The sequence below is a fragment of the Toxotes jaculatrix genome, chromosome 7 (assembly GCF_017976425.1).
Source record: "Toxotes jaculatrix isolate fToxJac2 chromosome 7, fToxJac2.pri, whole genome shotgun sequence".
In the NCBI taxonomy this organism is placed as follows: Eukaryota; Metazoa; Chordata; class Actinopteri; family Toxotidae; genus Toxotes; species Toxotes jaculatrix.
The window spans coordinates 27,620,759-27,638,236 of NC_054400.1; the positions used below are offsets into that span (position 1 = coordinate 27,620,759).

Here is a 17,478-nt window from a genome sequence, read left to right on the forward strand (position 1 = left end):
TTTTCTTCTTCTTCTTTTATGTAATGGAGACCTGCTGCTGCTACCGGCTGCAGGATTGTCGCCACCTACTGTTCTTTATCTATAATAACCTCGCGTTTGGGCGAACGGTGGAATCCAGCAGCCAGGAAGAAGAAGAAGATAGCCTAGTTCCTGTCAGAGCGGCGCGCCAACCAAAATGTCCCTGGAACCTTACAGACACATTATTTTAGCCATGGCTAAACAAGGCCTTTCCTCTGCAGAAACCTCTGCGCGAATTTCACAAGAAAGCGGCGGCAGAAGAGGATTTTCTGCAAGAAATATCAGAAAACTTTGTGCCGAAAATGGCTGCAGTTTAATGGGACGGCCCGACACGCATTTGGAGGTGGAGGTGGTGAAAGCCATCGCTGAGGTATGAACCTCGTCGTGCTACAGATGTAATTTTATGCCCATTCATCGCTACTGCGAGGAATCACTGGTATCCTTGTTGGTGCATGCGTGTTCAGTCTGATTGGATGTTGTATTATTCCCTGCATTAGAAGTCTTAGTGTATTGGATTCTTCCTCTTTATGATGATGATGATGATGATGTTTAGGTTTTGACTTATTGTATTTTCCTCCAGCTTGCTATCAACCTAAGGACGTCTGTGTCCTACAAAAACAGCTAAATGCATATTTTCCCATATATCAGCTAATGATGTGTCTACTTAAACCTATAGGAATGTAGTCACTGATCATATAAGTTTGTTAATACTTTAATGTGACAGACACTGACTGTCTAAAGAATTTTATTTGACTTCTCATCAGGAAGAAAGTATTTTTCCACCACACTTATATACATGTGGCCTGTGATAAATGATATGAGAAAGCTTTGGAGATTCCAACAAAAAGGGTTTTGTTAAAGCTCAGGGCCTTAGATACATCATACTAAAGCACCATTTGTTTCTGAACAGCAGCCGTCCACATTTTCAAGAAAAGTTCACTTGCATAATAAGACAGAGACAGGAAGAGACTGAACAAGCTGGTCAGGAGGGCCAGCTCTGTCTTAGGCTGCCTGCTGGACACTGTGGAGGAGGTGGGTGAGGATGTTAGGAGGATGTTAGCCAAGCTGGCATCCATTATGGACAACACCTCTCACCCCCTGCACCAGACTGTGGAAGCACTGAGCAGCTCCTTCAGCGGCAGACTTAGACATCCACAATGTAGGAAGGAGCTCGACCGCAGGTCCTTCATTCCCTCTGCTGTCACTGTACAACTCAACTGTTTGGTTAGTTACAACTGTTAGTTGTACACTGGTCGGGTCTAACATTTCATTTGTCCATGTGGGACTGTGCATATCTATCTATCTATCTATCTACCCCTCCACCATCATGTAAATTTGTATATTGCCAGTTTTTACTAATTTTTACTGTTTTTGTATTTTGTGTACTGGTTTTTTGTAACTTTACTTTCTTTTTTCTTTAGATTGTAAATACTATTTTTTGCACATTGTTCCTTATACTTGAATCACATGCACGCTTCTGCACTTCATCCTTTTCTTGTCTCCTGTTTTTGCTTGTGAGCTGCCTAATAAGTGGATTTCCCTGCTGTGGGATCAATAAAGTGCTATCTTATCTTATCTTATCTTATCTTATCTTATGTCAGTTACATTCTGTTGGGCAGGGTCACTTTCTGTGTCCGTAGCTTGTTGGCCCTTCTTGTCACCTATGTTTGATGTCTTTTAATGAGCTTTTGTTTTTTACTCTTTATTATGTGTGTAAGTCCAAATAAACTCTGTTGTGTTGCCTCTTTTGATATTTCTTAACTGTTTTGCAGACACATTTCCCAGTGAGGACTGTTGAATGGATTTGACACTTTTACTCTGCATGAACTGAAACAATAAGACATGCCTCATGAACCTTAAACACTAATAAAAGAGAAATCAAGTGAGCTCTTCCTACTGAGAGCTCACTCTGTGTGTATGTGTGGAACAAAAATATAACTGGAGATTTTGCTGAGTAATTGTGATGGGAAGGCCACAGGTGACACACACCTTTGAAAGAAATTCACTGTGGCCCGTTTGAAGTAGGAAACTTTTGGTAAACTTCATATTGTAACATGGTTATAATGACCATGATGGAAGACAGTTGACAGCAGATTCACTGGTTGACTTTGTTTGCTTTTGAACGCACCTTATATGACATATATAGTTTGCATTATCCAGATTCAGACTGACCCACTGCACTATTGCTATTTGTGGCAATAAAGTTGTTGTTCTGTTGGTTGTGTTGTTGTTCTGTAGTGCCTGAGAGCAAAGGAAAACCAAAGTCAAATTCCTTGTTTGTATCATAAATTTGGCCAATAAAACGGATTCACATTGAAGTCTTTAATGCATAAAGCCATGGAGTCAGATTGAAAGCGAACCTCTGGTGATTATTTCAAACACCTGTTCTGTGTTGGACCCGCATTCAGATGTTACTGCTGCTTTATGAGGGCAGTCACCGCAGGTCTCTCCTACCACTTCACGTATTAGTCCCGTCCAACCAGAGTCCAGTTTGAGCCGCGCCAAAACTCAGCCGCACCTGTTACCCATGCGCTAATCAAACCCATGTGACCGGGGAGGAGAGGGCTCAGCCAATAGCAGGGCAGAGTTTTTCTGCAGGTGCGGGGTAACGCTGGCTCGAGTCTCCCGTGAAATACGGGAAGCGTCGGTAACGTTCTGGTTTGCCAAACTCGTTTTCTGGTAAGTGGAGCGAACTGAACTCGTTACCTGTGGACAGAGGAAGCCTGTGTGTTCATGTTTCACGGGTTATTTGTTGTTGTACAGTGAAAGCTGTGGCTGAGAGCAGAGAGACGATTCAGGCCTAGAGGAGCTGGAAGTTCGGCGTGAGCCCGAGACAGGCGTGTCCGGAGCAATGCAGAGGAAAATGGCGGACGTGGAGGCAGGTAAGGCCCACACAGAACGTTTAAAATGCAAAGCTTGAGTTGATTTGAGACCAGAAGCTAACATGTTTGATAATGTGCCGGGTTTCCGCAGGACGGACGAAGGGATCCAGCGGAGCAGCCGAGACCATTTGGGAGAAAGCACCGCGTTTGGCTTCGCTCATCGGCTCTACACTTATGTGCGTGTGTGTGATCTGAGTGTTGGAAGTGCAGGCTTGTATCTTTAGCTCGGTTGAGATGGACTTTGTAACCAGTATAGCTGCTTTGGAGTTTGGGACTGGCCAAGTGTTGGAAAGGTTTAGTTGTGGATGGATTCAGTGAGTGGAAGGCATCTGGCCTGCATAGGTTTGGAGCGCGCGTTTGATATTGCTGCGTCGTTGCGTCGGTGTTGTCGGTCTGTGGAAGCATATATGCAGTTGTGATCCGGACACAACTGTGTATATGTGGAAGCCTGTGGGCAGATGGTGTTGGCAGCATGGATTGAGTTGCGTGTCGTGTTGTCAGGTTTGATTGTGGGTAGTTGTCAGTGTGCATGGCCCTGAGGTCCGTGTAGGGTGTGTGTTCAGCAGTGTGGATGAGGCCATGGCCAGGGTGGTGCCTAGGTGAGCCCTCAGCTGCACCTTGAAGTGCTGCTGAATGTTTAAAATTCTAGGTTTAATATCCAAAGCCTGTGTGTGAGTGTGTGTATGCATGAGCTTTCTCTGCAGGAAGGATGAGCTGCTCCAGAGGATCATCAGAGGGTAAGAGAAAGCATGTAAGTCAACATAGATCAGTGTTTCTACATTTAAACATGTAATTGTCTGTGTGTGTTTAGCAGGTGGCTGCATCTGGCTGAGTGGGACTCCAGCTTGGATGAGGCCATGGCCAGTGTGGAGCTCAGGTACGCCCCCTGCTGCATGTGGAAGTGTTGTAAGATGTTTTAACTTCCAGGGTTTGACTTACCTAGTACCTATGGCTAATGTTGAGTGTGTCTCTTTGTGTGTTGTGCAGGATGGAGGAGCTGCTGATCCAGAGAACCATGAGGATGCATGTTGGCCAATACTGCTCAGTGTTTCTACACTGAAGGATTCATCTGTGTACACTCCCAGCAACTGTGTGTGTACTGCATCAGAGTGGAAGACCTGGGGAGAAGAACCTCAAGGACTCATCTATCACAGTGGTCACGTGACTGTAGGCCTGCTGAAGCAGGGATGGAACCACTGTCTCTCAACGCTTCTGCTTCAAAAGATGGACACTGTATCGAGAACATCTCTAGTTGTGCAGGATGGAGGAGCTGCTCAAGAGGACAATGAGAAGATGCATCTTAGCCAATACTGCTCAATGTTTCTGCATTGAAGGACTCAGTTGTATCTTGGTTTTTTTTTTTTTTTTTCTCTCTTTGTGTCCAGCAGGTGGCTGCATCTGGCTGAGTGGGGCTCCAGCTTGGATGAGGCTGTGGCCAGTGTGGAGCTCAGGTAGCCCTGTTGCAAAATCTTGCAAAAAAAAAAAGTTTTGATCAGATTAGTATCCAAAGTCAGGTTCTTTTTTTCTTTGCTGCAGGTGGGTGGAGCTGATCCAGAGGACCCTTTGAGAGCGGGTGTGTGAATGCCACATGGTGCAGTGTTTCTACCCATATGCACGCACTATTTTTACTCAGTTTGTGTGTGAGAGTGAGTGAGAGAGAGAGTGAGAGAGAGAGAATGAGAGAGAGAGTGAGAGAGAGAGTGAGAGAGTGAGAGAGAGAGTGTTGTAGGTGTATATGGGGTGGAGCCAGTGAAGGTGCTGCTGGTGAGGATAGAGCGCCATCCTGTGGGAGTGAGGGACACACTGCAACTGTTGTGTGTTGTCAGAGATCTTTGTGGTAAGTGGATTAAAAAAATAAAAAATAAATAAATCAAGTGCCATTTCCAAGGTGGTTTGAGTGCTGATGGTTCTTGGTTGTGTTTCTCTTGCAGGATGGCAGAGCTGATTGGGAGAACCAAGAGAGACCAGGTGAGACGCTGCCTGTTGGTTAACATTGTTTAGTGTTTCTACACATGTGCATGCATTAATTTCTGTGTGTGTATGCATGTGTTTTCTCTGCAGGAAGGATGAGCTGCTCCAGAGGATCATCAGACGGTAAGAGAAAGCATGGAAGTCAACATTACTCAGTGTTTCTATATTTAAACATGTTGACTGTGTTTCTTTGTGCTGTGCAGGATGGAGGAGCTGCTGATCCAGAGAACCATGAGGAACCATGAGGAACCATGAGGAACCATGAGGAACCATGAGGATGCATGAGGAACCATGAGGAACCATGAGGATGCATGTTGGCCCATATTGCTCAATGTTTCTACACTCAAGGATTCATCTGTGTACACTCCCAGCAACTGTGTGTGTACTGCATCAGAGTGGAAGACCTGGGGAGAAGAACCTCAAGGACTCATCAGTCACAGTGGTCACGTGACTGTAGGCCTGCTGAAGCAGGGATGGAACCACTGTCTCTCAACGCTTCTGCTTCAAAAGATGGACACTGCGTCGAGAACAACATCACTAGTTGTGCAGGATGGAGGAGCTGATCAAGAGGACCATGAGAAGATGCATCTTAGCCAATACTGCTCAATGTTTCTGCATTGAAGGACTCAGTTGTATTTTGCTGTTTGTTTGTTTGTTTGTTGTTTTCTTTGTTCCTTTGTGTCCTGCAGGTGGCTGCAGGTGGCTGCATCTGGCTGAGTGGGGCTCCAGCTTGGATGAGGCTGTGGCCAGTGTGGAACCCAGGTAACCCTGTTTCACCATCTTTTAAAAAATAATAATAATTAACCAGATTAGTACCCAAAGTCAGATTTTTTTTTAAATTTTGATTTTATTTTTCCTTTTTTCTGCAGGTTGGAGGAGCTGATCCAGAGGACCCTTTGAGAGCAGGTGCATGAAGGCCACATTGTTCAGTGTTTTTACCAGTATGCATGCATCCATGTCTGAGTGAGAATGTGTCTATTAAAATCAGAAAGAAGGAAGTGCCTGCTTTTGTCTTTAATGCACTCTATATGGTGCTTAGATCAGTTCTCTGGGGGCGGTGCACTGGGGTCCAACTAGGTTTGCAGTGTGGGTTTGCTATTTCCAGGCTGTTGCATCAGTGTGTGGAAACACATTATGCAGTTGTGATCCGGACACAACTGTATATGTGTGGAAGCCTATCAGCAGGTAGTGTTGTGTAGTTTAGTATTTTCAGTCTTAGTTGTGGCTATTTGTCACTATATGGATGGCACTGGGGTCAGTGTGTGTTTAGTGTGTGTGAGTCATAGTTGGTGCTTGATGTAGAAGAAAACTTATGCATGCATTAATGTCTCCTTGTTTCTTTCTGGGTGCGGCTGCTTCTGGCTGAGTGGCCATCTGACTTTGAGGCCATGGGCAATGTGGAGCTCAGGTAAAGCTCCTGCTGCAGCTGGATGTGAAGCAGAATATTACAAGTTCAACCATTGACCTGATCAGTATCCAAAACCAATGTGTTGGTGTTTTTCAGCAGGAGGGAGGAGCTGAGTGAGAGGACCATTTGAGACCAGGTGAGCAAGAGCCACATTGTAGTCTGTCTACACTTATGCATGCACTAATTTTATATTTTCTGTGTGTGTGTGTGTGTGTGTGTGTGTGTGTGTGTGTGTGTCTGTGTGTGTGTGTGTGTGTGTGTGTGTGTGTGTGTGAGTGAGAGAGTGTTGTAGTTGTATGTGGGGTGGAGCCAGTGAAGGTGCTGCTGGTGAGGAGAAAGCGCCATGCTGTGGGAGTGAGGGACACACTGTGGCTGTTGTGTGTTGTCAGAGATCTTTGTGGTAAGTGGATTAAAAAAATAAAAAATAAATAAATCAAGTGCCATTTCCAAGGTGGTTTGTGTGCTGATGGTTCTTGGTTGTGTTTCTCTTGCAGGATGGCAGAGCTGATTGGGAGAACCAAGAGAGACCAGGTGAGACGCTGCCTGTTGGTTAACATTGTTTAGTGTTTCTACACATGTGCATGCATTAATTTCTGTGTGCGTGTGCATGTGTTTTCTCTGCAGGAAGGATGAGCTGCTCCAGAGGATCATCAGACGGTAAGAGAAAGCATGGAAGTCAACATTACTCAGTGTTTCTGTATTTAAACATGTTGACTGTGTTTCTTTGTGCTGTGCAGGATGGAGGAGCTGCTGATCCAGAGAACCATGAGGAACCATGAGGATGCATGTTGGCCCATACTGCTCAATGTTTCTACACTCAAGGATTCATCTGTGTACACTCCCAGCAACTGTGTGTGTACTGCATCAGAGTGGAAGACCTGGGGAAAAGAACTTCAAGGACTCATCAGTCACAGTGGTCACGTGACTGTAGGCCTGCTGAAGCAGGGATGGAACCACTGTCTCTCAACGCTTCTGCTTCAAAAGATGGACACTGCGTCGAGAACAACATCACTAGTTGTGCAGGATGGAGGAGCTGATCAAGAGGACCATGAGAAGATGCATCTTAGCCAATACTGCTCAATGTTTCTGCATTGAAGGACTCAGTTGTATTTTGCTGTTTGTTTGTTTTTTTGTTTGTTTGTTGTTTTCTTTGTTCCTTTGTGTCCTGCAGGTGGCTGCATCTGGCTGAGTGGGGCTCCAGCTTGGATGAGGCTGTGGCCAGTGTGGAACCCAGGTAACCCTGTTTCACCATCTTTTAAAAAATAATAATAATTAACCAGATTAGTACCCAAAGTCAGATTTTTTTTTTAAATTTTGATTTTATTTTTCCTTTTTTCTGCAGGTTGGAGGAGCTGATCCAGAGGACCCTTTGAGAGCAGGTGCATGAAGGCCACATTGTTCAGTGTTTTTACCAGTATGCATGCATCCATGTCTGAGTGAGAATGTGTCTATTAAAATCAGAAAGAAGGAAGTGCCTGCTTTTGTCTTTAATGCACTCTATATGGTGCTTAGATCAGTTCTCTGGGGGCGGTGCACTGGGGTCCAACTAGGTTTGCAGTGTGGGTTTGCTATTTCCAGGCTGTTGCATCAGTGTGTGGAAACACATTATGCAGTTGTGATCCGGACACAACTGTATATGTGTGGAAGCCTATCAGCAGGTAGTGTTGGGAGCACAGGCTCTATTGTGTAGTTTAGTATTTTCAGTCTTAGTTGTGGCTATTTGTCACTATATGGATGGCACTGGGGTCAGTGTGTGTTTAGTGTGTGTGAGTCCTAATTGGTGCTTGATGTAGAAGAAAACTTATGCATGCATTAATGTCTCCTTGTTTCTTTCTGGGTGCGGCTGCTTCTGGCTGAGTGGCCATCTGACTTTGAGGCCTTGGGCAATGTGGAGCTCAGGTAAAGCTCCTGCTGCAGCTGGATGTGAAGCAGAATATTACAAGTTCAACCAGTGACTTGATCAGTATCCAAAACCAATGTGTTGGTGTTTTTCAGCAGGAGGGAGGAGCTGAGTGAGAGGACCATTTGAGACCAGGTGAGCAAGAGCCACATTGTAGTCTTTCTACATTTATGCATGCACTAATTTTATATTTTCTGTGTGTGTGTGTGTGTGAGAGAGAGAGTGTTGTAGTTGTATGTGGGGTGGAGCCAGTGAAGGTGCTGCTGGTGAGGAGAAAGCGCCATCCTGTGGGAGTGAGGGACACACTGTGGCTGTTGTGTGTTGTCAGAGATCTTTGTGTTAAGTGGATTAAAAAAATAAAAAATAAATAAATCAAGTGCCATTTCCAAGGTGGTTTGAGTGCTGATGGTTCTTGGTTGTGTTTCTCTTGCAGGATGGCAGAGCTGATTGGGAGAACCAAGAGAGACCAGGTGAGACGCTGCCTGTTGGTTAACATTGTTTAGTGTTTCTACACATGTGCATGCATTAATTTTTGTGTGCGTGTGCATGTGTTTTCTCTTCAGGAAGGATGAGCTGCTCCAGAGGATCATCAGAGGGTAAGAGAAAGCATGGAAGTCAACATTACTCAGTGTTTCTATATTTAAACATGTTGACTCTGTTTCTTTGTGCTGTGCAGGATGGAGGAGCTGCTGATCCAGAGAACCATGAGGAACCATGAGGATGCATGTTGGCCCATACTGCTCAATGTTTCTACACTCAAGGATTCATCTGTGTACACTCCCAGCAACTGTGTGTGTACTGCATCAGAGTGGAAGACCTGGGGAAAAGAACTTCAAGGACTCATCAGTCACAGTGGTCACGTGACTGTAGGCCTGCTGAAGCAGGGATGGAACCACTGTCTCTCAACGCTTCTGCTTCAAAAGATGGACACTGCGTCGAGAACAACATCACTAGTTGTGCAGGATGGAGGAGCTGATCAAGAGGACCATGAGAAGATGCATCTTAGCCAATACTGCTCAATGTTTCTGCATTGAAGGACTCAGTTGTATTTTGCTGTTTGTTTGTTTGTTTGTTTGTTTGTTTGTTTGTTTGTTGTTTTCTTTGTTCCTTTGTGTCCTGCAGGTGGCTGCATCTGGCTGAGTGGGGCTCCAGCTTGGATGAGGCTGTGGCCAGTGTGGAACCCAGGTAACCCTGTTTCACCATCTTTTAAAAAATAATAATAATTAACCAGATTAGTACCCAAAGTCAGATTTCTTTTTAAATTTTGATTTTATTTTTCCTTTTTTCTGCAGGTTGGAGGAGCTGATCCAGAGGACCCTTTGAGAGCAGGTGCATGAAGGCCACATTGTTCAGTGTATTTACCAGTATGCATGCATCCATGTCTGAGTGAGAATGTGTCTATTAAAATCAGAAAGAAGGAAGTGCCTGCTTTTGTCTTTAATGCACTCTATATGGTGCTTAGATCAGTTCTCTGGGGGCGGTGCACTGGGGTCCAACTAGGTTTGCAGTGTGGGTTTGCTATTTCCAGGCTGTTGCATCAGTGTGTGGAAACACATTATGCAGTTGTGATCCGGACACAACTGTATATGTGTGGAAGCCTATCAGCAGGTAGTGTTGGGAGCACAGGCTCTATTGTGTAGTTTAGTATTTTCAGTCTTAGTTGTGGCTATTTGTCACTATATGGATGGCACTGGGGTCAGTGTGTGTTTAGTGTGTGTGAGTCATAGTTGGTGCTTGATGTAGAAGAAAACTTATGCATGCATTAATGTCTCCTTGTTTCTTTCTGGGTGCGGCTGCTTCTGGCTGAGTGGCCATCTGACTTTGAGGCCATGGGCAATGTGGAGCTCAGGTAAAGCTCCTGCTGCAGCTGGATGTGAAGCAAAATATTACAAGTTCAACCATTGACCTGATCAGTATCCAAAACCAATGTGTTGGTGTTTTTCAGCAGGAGGGAGGAGCTGAGTGAGAGGACCATTTGAGACCAGGTGAGCAAGAGCCACATTGTAGTCTGTCTACACTTATGCATGCACTAATTTTTTATTTTCTGTGTGTGTGTGAGTGTGAGTGTGAGTGTGAGTGAGAGAGAGAGAGAGAGAGAGAGAGAGAGAGAGTGAGAGAGAGTGAGTGTGTTGTAGTTGTATGTGGGGTGGAGCCAGTGAAGGTGCTGCTGGTGAGGATAGAGCGCCATGCTGTGGGAGTGAGGGACACACTGTGGCTGTTGTGTGTTGTCAGAGATCTTTGTGGTAAGTGGATTAAAAAAATAAAAAATAAATAAATAAATCAAGTGCCATTTCCAAGGTGGTTTGAGTGCTGATGGTTCTTGGTTGTGTTTCTCTTGCAGGATGGCAGAGCTGATTGGGAGAACCAAGAGAGACCAGGTGAGACGCTGCCTGTTGGTTAACATTGTTTAGTGTTTCTACACATGTGCATGCATTAATTTCTGTGTGCGTGTGCATGTGTTTTCTCTGCAGGAAGGATGAGCTGCTCCAGAGGATCATCAGAGGGTAAGAGAAAGCATGGAAGTCAACATTACTCAGTGTTTCTGTATTTAAACATGTTGACTGTGTTTCTTTGTGCTTTGCAGGATGGAGGAGCTGCTGATCCAGAGAACCATGAGGAACCATGAGGAACCATGAGGATGCATGAGGAACCATGAGGATGCATGTTGGCCCATACTGCTCAATGTTTCTACACTCAAGGATTCATTTGTGTACACTCCCAGCAACTGTGTGTGTACTGCATCAGAGTGGAAGACCTGGGGAGAAGAACTTCAAGGACTCATCAGTCACAGTGGTCACGTGACTGTTGGCCTTCTGAAGCAGGGATGGAACCACTGTCTCTCAACGCTTCTGCTTCAAAAGATGGACACTGCGTCGAGAACAACATCACTAGTTGTGCAGGATGGAGGAGCTGATCAAGAGGACCATGAGAAGATGCATCTTAGCCAATACTGCTCAATGTTTCTGCATTGAAGGACTCAGTTGTATTTTGCTGTTTGTTTGTTTGTTTGTTTGTTTGTTGTTTTCTTTGTTCCTTTGTGTCCTGCAGGTGGCTGCATCTGGCTGAGTGGGGCTCCAGCTTGGATGAGGCTGTGGCCAGTGTGGAACCCAGGTAACCCTGTTTCACCATCTTTTAAAAAATAATAATAATTAACCAGATTAGTACCCAAAGTCAGATTTTTTTTTTAATTTTGATTTTATTTTTCCTTTTTTCTGCAGGTTGGAGGAGCTGATCCAGAGGACCCTTTGAGAGCAGGTGCATGAAGGCCACATTGTTCAGTGTTTTTACCAGTATGCATGCATTCATGTCTGAGTGAGAATGTGTCTATTAAAATCAGAAAGAAGGAAGTGCCTGCTTTTGTCTTTAATGCACTCTATATGGTGCTTAGATCAGTTCTCTGGGGGCGGTGCACTGGGGTCCAACTAGGTTTGCAGTGTGGGTTTGCTATTTCCAGGCTGTTGCATCAGTGTGTGGAAACACATTATGCAGTTGTGATCCGGACACAACTGTATATGTGTGGAAGCCTATCAGCAGGTAGTGTTGGGAGCACAGGCTCTATTGTGTAGTTTAGTATTTTCAGTCTTAGTTGTGGCTATTTGTCACTATATGGATGGCACTGGGGTCAGTGTGTGTTTAGTGTGTGTGAGTCATAGTTGGTGCTTGATGTAGAAGAAAACTTATGCATGCATTAATGTCTCCTTGTTTCTTTCTGGGTGCGGCTGCTTCTGGCTGAGTGGCCATCTGACTTTGAGGCCATGGGCAATGTGGAGCTCAGGTAAAGCTCCTGCTGCAGCTGGATGTGAAGCAAAATATTACAAGTTCAACCAGTGACCTGATCAGTATCCAAAACCAATGTGTTGGTGTTTTTCAGCAGGAGGGAGGAGCTGAGTGAGAGGACCATTTGAGACCAGGTGAGCAAGAGCCACATTGTAGTCTGTCTACACTTATGCATGCACTAATTTTATATTTTCTGTGTGTGTGTGTGTGTGTGTGTGTGTGTGTGTGTGTGTGTGTGTGTGTGTGTGTGTGTGTGTGTGTGTGTGTGTGTGTGTGTGTGTGTGTGTGTGTGTGTGTGTGTGTGTGTGTGTGTGAGAGAGAGAGAGAGAGAGAGTGTTGTAGGTGTATGTGGGGTGGAGCCAGTGAAGGTGCTGCTGGTGAGGAGAAAGCGCCATGCTGTGGGAGTGAGGGACACACTGTGGCTGTTGTGTGTTGTCAGAGATCTTTGTGTTAAGTGGATTCATTAATTAATTATGTAATAAATAAATAAATAAAAATTGTGGTGTTTCTCTTGCAGGATGGCAGAGCTGATTGGGAGAACCAAGAGAGACCAGGTGAGACGCTGCCTGTTGGTTAACATTGTTTAATGTTTCTACACATATGCATGAATTAATCTCTCTCTCTCTCTCTCTCTCTCTCTCTCTCTCTCTCTCTCTCTCTCTCTCTGTGGGTTAGTGCGTGTGCGTGGTTGCAGTGCAGGCCTGTCTTCAGCTCAGTTTAGATGTGGCTTTGTTCTGTATCCAGGTGCATTGGAGTTTGGGTCTGGCTGAGTATTGTCAGGGTTTAGTTGTGGATGGATTCAGTGTGTGTGAAAAGCATTGAGGTCGGTGTAGGTTTACAGTGTTTGTGCTTGTGTCTGTAGGTGGAAGCATATATGCAGTTGTGATCCGGACACAACTGTGTATATGTGGAAGCCTATGGGCAGATAGTGTTGGAAGTGCAGGCTGAAGTGTGTAGCTGAGTGTTGTCAGGCTTAGTTGTGTTCCAGTGTTGTTGTTGTTTTTTTTTGTTTGTTTTAACATTTAAGAGTTCATTTGTTTCTCACTTTCTCTGTTTCTGTGTTTTATTCAGGAAGTGTTGGATCAGAGGCAGTTGGTGTGTGTCCTGGGCCATGAAGAGGAAGAATTGGAAAGAGCTTTGTCTCCTGTTGGGGTTGTGCAGGGTGTGTTTGCAAATAAAGGCTTGATTTGTACCCAATGGCAATTGTCTGTTTGTTGGTTGTGCTTATTTTGTGATGTACAAACTGATTTCAAGGCTGCATGGAGTTTGGATAATGTGCCATGTTTAAACTTAGTGACTGGCTCCACACTTTAGGTTTAGGGCTTTTAGTTAATTCTTTGTTTAAATTAACTGTCAGTGTAAATGCAGTTGTAACATTTTGAGTTGTAGGTAACAGAAAATCTTTAGACAAACAGTTAATATGCAGATGAAACAGTGCAGGTTGTGCTGTGTGGATGCCAGATTCTCAGGCTTTAAACTGAGGTGTTAGATGTATCACTTAGACTTGACACTTTTACATATTCTTGGTTTAAACAGACCAAACCTATGTTAGAGCTGTATGCTGTGGCTGTTGGCCTGTGGTGTCTGGGTGCCATAGTGTAAGAGTTTAAACTGGGGTGTTGGGTGCAATAGTAAGATCTATGGGTAACTGTTAGCTGTCCCACTTTAATTTTAGACATAGACATGTCTGACTTGTTTTGTATGAGCACATGTATGTTAGAGTTTGGCACCGTGACTTTTAGACTGTGCTGTGTGGACGCCAGGCTGAGTTTAAACCCTGATGTGACAAATGTTCATTGTTTTTACACATATCCATTAATGTGTCTCTCTTCCCAGCTGTATGTGGCCGAGTGGGGCTCTGGCTTGGATGAGGCCATATCCAGGGTGGAGCTCAGGTACGCCCCCTGCTGTATGTGGAAGTGTAGCAGAATGTTTGAAACAGGTTTGACTGTACCTGTATCTGATGTAGAGTGTTTGTCCTGTGCAGGATGGAGCAGCTGATCCAGAGGACGATGAGAAACAAGGTGAGAGCAAGTATGTTTGTCAGTGTTTCTACAGATATGCATGCATTAATTTCTGTTTGTGTGTGTGCGTGTGCGTGGTTGCAGTGCAGGCCTGTCTTCAGCTCAGTTTAGATGTGGCTTTGTTCTGTATCCAGGTGCATTGGAGTTTGGGTCTGGCTGAGTAGTGTCAGGGTTTAGTTGTGGATGGATTCAGTGTGTGTGAAAAGCATTGAGGTCGGTGTAGGTTTACCGTGTTTGTGCTTGTGTCTGTAGGTGGAAGCATATATGCAGTTGTGATCTGGACACAACTGTGTATATGTGGAAGCCTATGGGCAGATAGTGTTGGAAGTGCGGGCTGAAGTGTGTAGCTGAGTGTTGTCAGGCTTAGTTGTGGTTATTTGTCAGTGTAGGTTTAGTGTGTGTGTTAGATGTTAGTGGCTCTTGATGTAGAGGCTGTCAGTAGTTGTGTATTGTTGATGGTGCTGTGCTTGGGCCTGTAGGTGTGAGTATGTGTGTGGCTGTGATTAGCAGGTTGATGAAGATTGGCATGAAGGTCACAGTCAAAGTGGAGCTCAGGTAGGCCTCCTGCTGCATCTGGAAACGTTTGAAAATGCAAAGTTAGACTTTTTCTTTTCTTCCTGTGGCTCATATTTAGTTTCTTTGTGCATTGTGCAGATGGAGCAGCTGATCAAGACGACCATGAGAAACAAGGTGAGAGCAAGCATGTTGGTCACCGTTGTTCAGTTTTTGTTTTTAACATGTCAGGAATCATTTGTGTCTCCTTGTCTCTGTTTCTGTGTTAAATTCAGGAGGCGTCGGGTCAGAGGCAGTCGGTCTGTGTCCTGGGCCATGAAGAGGAAGAATTGCATCTGGACTGTGGAGGGTGTTTGCAAATTAAAGGCTTGATTTTTACCCAGTGGCAGCTGTCTGCTTGTTGGCTTTGCTTATTTTGCAATGCACCAACTAATTTCCAGGCTGTGCAGAGACTGTGCCATGTTTAATCTTGGTGACCGGCTCCACACTTTAGGTTAACATTTCAACCTTAGGTATAGGACTTTTCTTTGTTTAGAGCCATCTGTGAGGACTGCCAGAGAGTAAATGAGACAAATATTTAATATCTAGATGAAACAGCGCAGGCTGTGCTGTGTGGATGCCAGATTCTTTGGCTTTAAACTGGGATGTGTTAAAAGCATCACTTAGACTTGATAGAATTTGAAGAACTCTGTTCTTTTTTTCTTGGTTTAAACAGACCAAACCTATGTTAGAGAGTTTTATGCTTCCAGTCCACTTGATAGTCAAAGTGCCATGATTTTAGTTTTTTTGTTGCTGCAATAAAGTGGATTTGTGTCTGTTGTCTTTTTTTGTCTTAAGCTTGACATGTAACAAATAGGGCAAATAGAAGAAAGATGACTTGAGTAGCCGCGATACAGGTCTACATGTACAGTGTGTCACACTTTACAAGTTTTTGTTGTTGCAGCAATAAAGTGGATTTGTGTTTGCGTTGTCTTTTCTGTCTTAAGCTTGACATGTACCAAATAGGGGAAATAGAAAGAAAGTTGACTTGAGTAGCCACGATACAGGTCTACATGTACAGTGTGTCACACTTTACAAGTTTTTTTTTGTTGTTGTAGTAAAGTGGCTTTGTGCCTGTGTTGTCTTTTTTGTCTTGAGGTTGACATTTACCAAATAGGGGGAAGGACAACAAATGAAAATTAAAAAAAAAAAAAAAAAACAAAAAAAAAAAACAACAAACTCTCTCTCTGACTTTTCTGGCTAAAGACCGAAAGATGCAGCATTTAAAATTCAAAAACAGTAAGTAGAGATGTAATGAATGAGAAGAACAAAGTCATTGATTATTGAAGTAATCACATACCTAAAGAATTGAGTAAACAAACCAATCAAGTAGTAAAATATCTGAATACTGAGGTAATGGAGTAGTTAAGCCAAATGCGATAAAAGAACAAGTAATGGGGTAATTTAAGTATTTCAGCGAATAAAGTAATGGAGAAGTAAATCAAATATATTAAGTATTGAAGTAGTAAATCATATATATTAAGTATTGAAGCAGTCATGAGGTTAAATAAATGATTAGTTAAGTAATCTAATGGAGAAGTAAATCATATATATTAAGTACTGAAGTAGTAAATCATATATATAAGTATTGAAGTAGTAAATCATATATATATAAGTATTGAAGTAGTAAATCATATATATATAAGTATTGAAGTAGTAAATCATATATATTAAGTATTGAAGTAGTAAATCATATATTAAGTATTGAAGCAGTCATGAGGTTAAATAAATGATTAGTTAATTAATGTAATGGAGAAATAAATCATATATATTAAGTACTGAAGTAGTAAATTATATATATTAAATATTGAAGTAGTAAATCATATATATAAGTATTGAAGTAGTAAATCATATATTAAGTATTGAAGTAGTAAATCATATATAAGTATTGAAGTAGTAAATCGTATATTAAGTATTGAAGTAGTAAATCGTATATATTAAGTACTGAAGTAGTAAATCATATATATAAGTATTGAAGTAGTAAATCGTATATATAAGTATTGAAGTAGTAAATTGTATATATTAAGTATTGAAGTAGTAAATCGTATATATAAGTATTGAAGTAGTAAATCGTATATATAAGTATTGAAGTAGTAAATCATATATATAAGTATTGAAGTAGTAAATCATATATATCAAGTATTGAAGCAGTCATGAGGTTAAATAAACGATTAGTTAAGTAATGTAATGGACTAGATATTCAAAATATAAATAAAAAAAAAACCCTTTTTGGTGTTATTTCTGACTCACATTCAACCACTGGAACCTCTCACACACACACCCACACACACGCATTACATACATTTACAAGCATTACATACATTTACAAGCATTACATACATTTACAAGCATTACATTTCATACACGTTTCATGTGGGGATCGAACCCCGGACCCTTGGGTTGGGAAACAACGTGCTCTACCAACTGAGCTATCCAACCACGCTTTCGGCCTCGCTTTCACCGCCTTATGAGCCTCTCCTCAGTGGATTCAACAACGGGAGCTATGCTATAGTCTATTGTGCTTTGGTACGCTGACCCTTGGTGTTGATGTAACCGTAAGTAACCGACTAAATTTGCAAAATGGCGTCGAAAAATAAATTTAAAAAAAAAAAAAAAAAAAAATTTCCCCCCGTTTTTTGTCCCCCTTTTCTCTTTCTCTGCAATTCCCACCACACACTCATATACATACACACACTCACACACATATATACATACACACACACACACAAGCTTTACATACATTTCACAAGCATTACATACATTTACAAGCATCACATTTCATACACGTTTCAAGTGGGGACCGAACCCCCGACCCTGTGATTGGGAAGCAACGCGCTCTACCGACTGAGCCATCCAACCACGCTTTCGGCCCACCTTTCACCGCCTTATGAGCCTCTCCTCAGTGGATTCAACAACGGGAGCTATGCTATAGTCTATTGTGCTTTG

General features: G+C 43.1%; 1 long non-coding RNA gene across 1 annotated transcript; it reads left to right on the forward strand.

The window, feature by feature from the left end:
• Positions 1 to 14,518: 14,518 nt before the first annotated feature.
• LOC121185074 lies at positions 14,519 to 15,038 on the forward strand. Its single transcript, XR_005894335.1, has 3 exons — positions 14,519 to 14,535; positions 14,635 to 14,670; positions 14,769 to 15,038. It is a non-coding gene; the product is annotated as an uncharacterized LOC121185074 (long non-coding RNA).
• Positions 15,039 to 17,478: the final 2,440 nt, after the last annotated feature.